Source organism: Adiantum capillus-veneris, chromosome 4 (assembly GCF_014529385.1).
Source record: "Adiantum capillus-veneris isolate H3 chromosome 4, ASM1452938v2, whole genome shotgun sequence".
Classification (NCBI taxonomy): Eukaryota; Viridiplantae; Streptophyta; class Polypodiopsida; order Polypodiales; family Pteridaceae; genus Adiantum; species Adiantum capillus-veneris.
The window spans coordinates 6,313,051-6,322,127 of record NC_140934.1 but is presented as its reverse complement, the minus strand read 5'-3'; the positions used below and the strand labels follow the sequence as shown (position 1 = coordinate 6,322,127).

The 9,077-nt window shown below is 39.9% G+C and overlaps 1 pseudogene; it reads left to right on the top strand.

Annotated features, from left to right (window-relative positions):
• Positions 1–1,068: 1,068 nt before the first annotated feature.
• Positions 1,069–3,042, top strand: LOC147458652 (uncharacterized; annotated as a pseudogene).
• Positions 3,043–9,077: the final 6,035 nt, after the last annotated feature.

The following is a 9,077-nucleotide window of genomic DNA, read 5'->3' as shown; positions in this document are numbered from 1 at the left end:
TGTTTGTAGTAAGCTTAAGAATGTGAAAATTCAAGTCGCCAGGGTGCAAAAAACACTCTTTGTCAAAGTGGGGCTGCTGAGCCAAAAAATGAGCAAAGCGTTTGTCCCAAAGCTTCAAGTCTTAGTAAAATTTGTGCCACGAGTCATAGTTATTAGGCTTACGCTCAAGCTTGAAGAGGTGAGCATATCCAAGTTGTATCGCTCATGATGGATGATATGAGCATAAGAGTCCAACTTTATTAACTTAATCATGGTGGAGTGACGTAGAGTCCAACACTCATGCACATTGCACAATAAGATGAGAGCACATATCCTCAACAAAAAAATCCCTTCCTGCTTCGGGGGATCACTTAATAATTATGTGACTATCACGCGAGTGCAGTAGTAGGGGTTATTTAATTTTATTTTTTCACATTTGCACATACAGAAGGGTATTGTAAAATGGAGTTGGGAAAAAAATTTACAGATTCAATAAGAAAAGGGTGTAATTTATTTGTCAAAAATTCACAGATAAGAAATTCAATAAATAGTCCTTGAACGCACGTGATATATATAATTTATACATAGTGACCCCCCTGAGCCTTCCTAAAGTGGTGCCAGCTTGTAAAGCCATGACATATGCTTTTATAGCTACACATTCTTTCTAAAGAACCACTCAAAAGTCTTTCTTGCACAACATATTGTTTTCATTGCATTTTTGTGTATGCATATATAGGATGTCCCACCATTGGACATATGCATCAGACACTCTTTTTTGCTTCCACCTATGCACCTTGAGTGGACTACAGTAGGTAAACCAATGTTCCATCATGCTACCCTCTCATATTTGCTACCTTCTTATTTCCATATCCATAAGCAAATAATTCATCCAGTACTTTATGAATATTTCCCATGCTAATAAGTATTCCAACTATGAGAATATCCCAAAGGAACTTTTTTACCATTGGGTTTTTTCCCTTTGATCATCCAAGTATTAGACCCTAATTTAGATCTTCATCATCCTACTTCTCTTGTAGATACTCTTAATAGATAAATAAATAAAACAAATCCCCATTATATGCTACTAAAATGGACATATGTAACACCATCTCTCACATCAGAAACAAGTTCGAACCAATGAAGATTCTATAGTAGAATGAATCTCATCAACAAATTCAACGACAAATGAAGACATCCCATCAACAAATTTTCAACAGTGCCCGAGGATGGACACTAAAATCAAAAGGGGGTTTTGGTCGTGCCCATCTACAAGCTATTTTTGTTCTTTACGCACCATGCACGCATCCAAACTAGTTTTTGACCATAGATATAGATAGAGCACATCCTAAGGAAGCAATAAAGAGCTTCAAAGTTTGAAAGTGACTGACCTAAAATAGGTTGTTTATCTTATGTGCGGTTTTTTTCGAGTGTCAAAAATGACATTTGAGAACATGAGAGTGTTTAGGATACTCTTCACATTCTAGGTAGTAAGTTTCATTGCATTTGGAGTAGTGTAACTACATGAAATCAATGTATTACGCTTCAATAAACATGTTGTTTATCTTAAGCGTGATTTTGCCTGAGTGTCATTTGAGCATATAGGGATGTTGAGGATACTCTACATCCCTATGGTGTGATTTTTCCTGAGTGTCATTTGAGCACATAGGGATATTGAGGATACTCTACACATGCTAGGCATTAAGTTTTGTTGCATTTGGAGCATCGTAGCTATACAAATTTATCGGATCAAGCTTGCGGTAAGGAAAGTGGCTTTTGATGTTTGACACACACTTGAGACCGATCTAGGTGAGAGCACACTAGACTTGGATTTTTTGAGAGATTGGCCATCTGTTGCAGCCTCCATGCACTAGTCGGGTCAGCTACGTCCCACAGATTGACATTTTATATATGTGGTTCATGCTTTGCTAGCATCAATATGGTGAGGCTTAGCAGCCAACCGACATGCTGATATTTTTTTGACTAAGTGTCTTTTATCCAAGCTTGTGAGTGATATATATTATTGTTTACTATAAAGCACGTTCTTGAAAGAAATAAAGAGGTTATTGAGGAGATTGGCTTAGCTTCCAAGAAATCCACCTCTTTAAAAAGAGGAGGCACTAGTACCAGGGTTGGTACTTTTTAGTCTCGTGCATCCTCTATAAGAAACAATTGGAATTTGTTCAATCCAAGAAGCCAAAGAAGTCCCCCAAAAAGAGGAAAAAAGATGCTCAAGGTTCCACAGGAAAACTTGCTTGTAGAGATATCCAACTTTCACTTTTTTTCTACTCCACAATTCTTGATGAAATATATCATTTTCAAATTATGCAATACCCTCCACAAATATGACCGTTATTGGCAACATGCTAAATGTTCAAAAAATTTCTCTCAATGATGATACATGGTAAATACATATCCTAGAAAAAACGTTGACTATATGGTGTGTGTTAATGTTTGAAATACATGTGTGATCGTATGCAGGATCTTGGCTTTTCTACATTTAGCCAATGTTGAAATTAATAATGAAGTGGCCTCTCTTTTGTTTGCGAATTTTCTAACGAATTTTAAAGTTGAGAAATTTTTAAAGAACGAGATATGCATTCTTCACAAACTCAATGAGCAAGGCTCTAATTTATTTTTCACCTCTATTCTATGAAAAAATTTAGAATTTTAAACAAATTTATAATAACACCCTTTCATGGAAGAGATATGCATCCATGCTAATAGAATAATATGAAGGTCCCTTCATGGAATCAATTCTCTCAAAAATTGAGCAAGAAAGTGGCCATAATAGCTTCTAAGTATGTTGCAAAAAATGGGTGGTACATCACCCTAAGCTCCACTGATTACTTTGGCATTGTGTCTGGCCATGCCGTTGACACGGATTCAAAATGATGCACACCATCCTTATTTTGATCCCAGATGGTTATGTGTGGAAGACCATTGATATTGAGAGAGTAAGTAAAGCTATTTGATGATTGAGAAAGCATAGCCGTATTTTTCTTGAAACTTCTTTAATTAGTTCACACTCTAGTTGTAATTTTCAGTTGGAAACACTATTGCTAGGATTGTTTTATCCAATGGGTCAATGACCTATCTACAACCAATGAGATGGACATAGCATGGACATCAACTATTTTGATGCCAAATCTAGGATATTGGTTGAGCGTGGTGATGGAGGGTACATTGGAGGACGTGCTCTTAAAGGTGCCATGCTTGAATTCTTTTTGTAAGTAGATATGCATGCTACTATGTCTTTCTAGACTATGTTATGCAAACTTAATATATGAATGTTCCTTTTCTTTTCAATTGGCTCGTCACCGAATTTACTACGGAATGCACCTCCATCATTGATATCTTTTCTAGATGCAGTGGCATGGGATATGTCTACATTGAGTTGTTTAGACATTGCCTCTGCGGGGATAGCGATCCACACGTCTTTCAGCAACATCTTGCATGCTACAAGGCCTGATGTGTAAGTGTTGTTCTAGAACTTGACACAAATAGTGATGAGGAGACAGACTGGTATCAGTATGAGCCTAGATCACATTACTCGTGATTGACATCTACACTGGTGTTTTCTAGACTATGATATGTATCGGACCATGTATGACTATAAGTGTTTGGGTGGCACGTTTTTGGTTTTATTGAAGACGTGCTCATGGTGTTGATCATGTTTGTGAATGTAATCATGGTTTCATGTCTATTATGCTAGAGTTAGGTGAGATTTGGATTGGTGTACATATTTTCTTGCATATATAATTTTTTATACATATCTAAATGGTTCCCGCATGGTGCGCATTGAAATTCTTTTGCAAAGATAGACTTGTGAGATGAACCTTTTAAGGTTTTTTTTGAAATAAAACATTCTTCTTCTAGATTTTTAAAGTTCTCTCTGCTATGACAACATATACAATTACTCTCTCTCTATAATTTTACTTTCTCTCTCCTAAGATTTTAGAAGAGTGAAGTTATTCTCTCTCTAGAATTTATAATCTCTTCCTCCAATGGTACCACACATAGATACTATCTCTCTAGAATTTAAAATTTCCCTCTCCGTACCACACATATATGGATTCCTATTATGATAGAAAATTACATTAAATAGAGACTTTATGATACATCACATATTTGGTCAAAAGAACTCAAAAATTTGATAAAATCGTCGATAAAACTTGAAATGAAAAATTCTTTTATCCCTTGTCTAAGATGGATGTGGAGAAATAATAATAGGTCCACCTCCTATCCATCCTAGGTACAAGGTCCACACCCAACCTCTAAGGCTATAGCTTGAATGGTTTTTTTCATTATTTAGATAACCGTTGATATGTTTTCAAATGAGGGGTTTTGTTTGAAGGTTCACCACTTGTCTAAGCTAGCCCTATTGGAACATGAGTAGAAGCAAAGCTCCACCACTTGTCCAAGCCATCTCTATTGGAGCTAGCATAGAAGAAAAGCTCCACCTCCATGTTTTTGTGAAATATGGCAAGAAGCAAGCTACACCACTTGGTGAAGCTAATCCATTAAGACTGGGAAAAAAGTAAGCTTTACCATATATCCAAACTAGGATCCATTAAAACATGGAGAACCCAAGCTATGTTATACATTGAGTTTTTTGTCTGAAGGTCCACCACATGTCCAAGCTGCACCTCATAGATAGTAGACGGTTTGGTCTAGTAGTTCACAACATGCCTAGCCATAGAAATATACAGTATAATACTTATCTAAGATGGAAGTTTTCAAGAGTTTTTTGGAGCAAGGGATTGCGCATATGTACCGACACATGCATGGTGCATCGAATAAAGGATTGCCCAATTTCCATAGCCAGGTGGTTACTTGGGGCCCACATGTGTACAGGTAGGACAACATGTACATAGTGCATCGATTTTCACTATCACCAGTACCAGTATGTTTTTTCTACAATAATGAGGAGTTTATAGCGCGTAAAACTTCTCGAGGAAGCTATCCGCGGGCCGACGACATGAGGTAAGCAGGTGCGTCAGATGGCATCTAGTGGTGTTAGGAGGGCGAACGGGGTCAATATTTTCACGTGGATGAATACGGACACAAAGTGGTGTTTTCTTGTGAGAGTTATGCAGAAAGGTCATCATTAGGACCACTTTTTGGGGCCACTTCACGTGGTTGCGAGACGCATTATTGAAAAGAAATGAGTGCCAGGTGTGCGCATGGATGCAACAGGGTGACAACTATGCACTACGAGGTCAATTTTTGGCCTGTTCGGGGTCTGTTTGAGGTCATCTAAAAGCCCAAGGGTGCCCAACTAATAAAGCTAAGTGTGAGAACTGAAAAAACAGAGAGAAGACCAGAAAAAACGTAGAGAAGAGAGGAGGAACAGCCGCAGGTGTGTTTTTGCTCATTTTGGAGCTTGTTTTGGCCGTAAACTGCTCATCCAAGGTCGGATTTGAGCACTTTGACATTGTAGACTGGGGTTTTGGGCCATTCCGGACGTGATGGAGCTATCCATTTTGCCAAATTCCTCACTCTTTTCTTGTTGTTTTTCTGTGTAAGTTTCTCCTATGAGCGAAGTTTCCGCTCTAGTTTGTGATTGTATCTGGCTTATTTTACCCATATTGTGTGAGCTATTTGCCCCATTGGTGTTGGCCCAAGCTCAATTGTATCTAAACATCAAAAATTATCCTCTTTTGAGCTGAGTTTTTTGGGTGTGTGTGTGTGTCTGTGTGGAGTGGGCAAGTGGATAGTCTCTCTCCTCTCACTCCAGAGGTGTGTTCCCTGTCTCGGCCAGGTGTGTTGTCTAAGCTGAGTAGTGCCCCATAGTGTGTGTGTGTATCTTCCCAAGAGTGTGTGTCGGGTCGTTATAGAGGCGCTGTGTGTGTTTTCATCCCGCTCACATTCTTTTGGTGCCCCCACGGAGGATCTTCTTCGAGTACCTTCTGCTTCGAGGTTCGAGCTTTGAGATTGGGGATTACAGGTTACAGGTTGCAGGTTGCAGATTACAGGTTATAGGTTACAGGTACAGGTACAAGTAATTCACACAGGTACACGTAGCTAGAGTGTAGTGATGTCACTTGTAGTTGTTGTGGGTATGCATCACTTGGCGTCTATTTGAGTGCATTGTCTGCTGGATTGTACGTTACTTGTGGAAACTGCCATTGTACGCATTTGTGGAGCCATACTTGGTTGTATTTGGCAGTCCCAGCCATTTCTGAGACTTGGGCTGGAAGATAGTCATTTTTGAGACTTGACTATACGCGATTTGCATTAGCCTTCGTGTGAGGGTCGATAGCGTGAGGTTTTTATTGAGCTGGGGGATTCTCAAATGTAGAGATCCTTTCGGTGATAAAGGTAGCTGGAGCACCCTTTTTGTGACCTCGCCATAGGCTATGTACCAGTGAGTCCTACTTGATGCTCGAGTTCTATTGTTGGCAGTTTATGCATACATATACAGTCTATATTTTGGGTTACTGCTCTACTTCTGGGGAAACTGTGTCAAAATTTTTCCAAGTTATGATGGCTGGTTTCTTGGTCTTTTGAGCCATTTATGTTGTTATGCTATTGAAATTTTGGCAAAATCAGAGGTTAAGTCAGGTGTGCCTTCTTGGAAGTTTCATGGTTGGCTTTAATGGATGATCAAAATGGCCCTCAATTCACTCCATTTCATTTAACTCAAAGAATCCAGATAAATGTTCATGTGCCCAGGAAGATTTTTTTCCAGCAGCGCATAGTCTTTATGTTCGGGCCAAGAAGATTACGAGAGATCTTGGAATGTCCTTTGCCTGTTGTAATTCCGATGATCAACTATGAAAACTCATTTGATGTGCATGTGTTTGTCATTATCTAAAGTTGAGCTCCATTAAAGTTTCTGGGGATTGGGTAGTCAAAAGTTTTGGGTTCTTGCACGTGTGTTCAAAGGGGTTCTCAAAGCATTGAAACTTGGGTAGCCATGGATTTCTCTTATCCGGAGTTTCATGGAAGAAGTGATGAAGATGTGGAAGAATTTTTGGAAAAGATGGAGGTTGCCTGCATTAGCAACCAGATTCATGACCATGCGCAGATGTTACGTCTTCTCCAAATTTATTTGAAGAGTGATGCACGAGTTTGGTCTAAAGCATTTGAAGAGGAGTTGCGTGTGGCTAATCCACCTGTAAGGTTGAGTTGGGACAATCTATGACATGGGTTGGAAGTGGAGTTTGTGAAGATAGAAGATCCAGACAAAGTGTGGCAAGAAGTACAGGCTTTGGTGCAAAAGGAAGGTGAGCCAGTAGATGCGTACATACGTAAGTTTTCATTGGCATGGGAGCGAATCTGCAAGGCCTTAGCACCACATGTATTCCCGCCTGACATGATGAAGAAGGACAGATTCTTGGCTGGTCTTTGGGAGAATATACGTTGGAGAGTGGAGCTAAAGAAGCCTAAGACATATGAAGATGCACTAGAGGTAGCAAGGAACAAAGAGTGGAAGCTGAGGAAAATGAGCCAGTTAGGGGTGGAGTCTTTGCCCATGAGGTCTGAATTTCAGCCTATAGAGTCTTTACAAGGTCGCATGTCAGGGGTTCATCACGAACCAGTGGTTCCTATTACTACTCAGGTTATGCCAGCAGTGGTCACTACAGCAGTGCAAGATGATGGGCTAAGGCAAGACATGAGGCAAATGGTAGATTTGATGACGAATCTCAGCGTAAACATGCTAGGTCAAGTGGGAAATAATCGATGTCGAGCACTACAAGAGGTTGTGTGCTCTTGTGACGCTGTTAGCGACGGAAATACACTGGGTTTTTATAACCCCCGGCGTCGCTAAAACCGTCGCTAATAGCGTCGCTACAAGAGCGTCGCTATAACCGTCGCTATATGCGTCGCTATAAGCATCGCTATATAGTGACGCTTATAGCGACGAATAAGCGTCGCTATATAGCGACGCTTATAGTGATGAATATAGCGACGCATATAGTGATGGTTATAGCGACGCTCTCACAGAAGTCTATAGCAACGCTCATAGCAACGCTACAGAGCCATAAATAGTGACGGTTATAGCGACGCCCGAGAGAAATTTTTTTGGTGACAGGGCATTGAATGCACTGCCACCCATCAACCATATTGTACTTGATTCACTTTTTAAAAAAAGTGCAAGGGTAGATAATAGACCCAAAATAGTCACCCACAAGACGCATTGTTTACAAAATTGACAAGCGTAAAATTGACAATTGTACACATCATAGGCAAAATGAATTGATTGGCAAATGTAATAATGACAATTGTACAACATCATAGGCATAAAGAATTGATTGACAAAATGAACTGCGGTGACAAATGTAATAAAATACATGGTTCAAAAAGACGTATAAAATCCGTCTCATGATACATAAGCTATGAGAAACCCTAAACTAATGCTATCTAGCTACGACTAAACTGACATCGTCTAGTCAGACGTCTCATCGCGTCCAAGCGGCGTATCTGTCGGATTCTACAAAAAAAGACAATAAGACAGCTTTCAGTAAGTATAAACATATAACGACATTTATAAAACAATACAAAAAATAGAAAAGAGTAAACCCTAATACTAACCATGCCGCCGCGAGAACTGAGAATGTCCATCAGGGCATTTAAGCCCTTCCTGCTTGCGTACTCGTGCTCGTACGGTGTGGGATCACGTCCTGTCATCGACCACTGTCAAAACATACAAAGATTTCATTATGTTAGAATTAAAAAACTCATAAACCCTAAACTATCGAACATAAAGAGCAATGCGAAAACACTTACAAAATCGGCCTCAAATGATGCCCATCCACCGCTCCCCAAGTGGTGCGAGCTCCCTGCCTCTACTCGCGCTCTGGCTGCATCCTTTTGTTGCTTCCACTTGTCGGGATTCTCGCGCGCTGCTTTCTTCGCATTCTTCCAATCTTCTTTGGCCAGCCAATCTGGCCTGTTCCACCCATGCTTGATTGATTTTTGCACTTCGGAACGCTTGTGTTTGCAGTATTCGCGCATTCGAATCTTCATCAGGTCTTGAAGCGATGATCCCGTGTTGGGACGGGAAACTCATCATAAAGTATGCTGATGACTCTGTTTTTTAAATCACTTGGTACTTCACTCCATTTGTTTAGTATGTAGTGTCTAAACAGCTG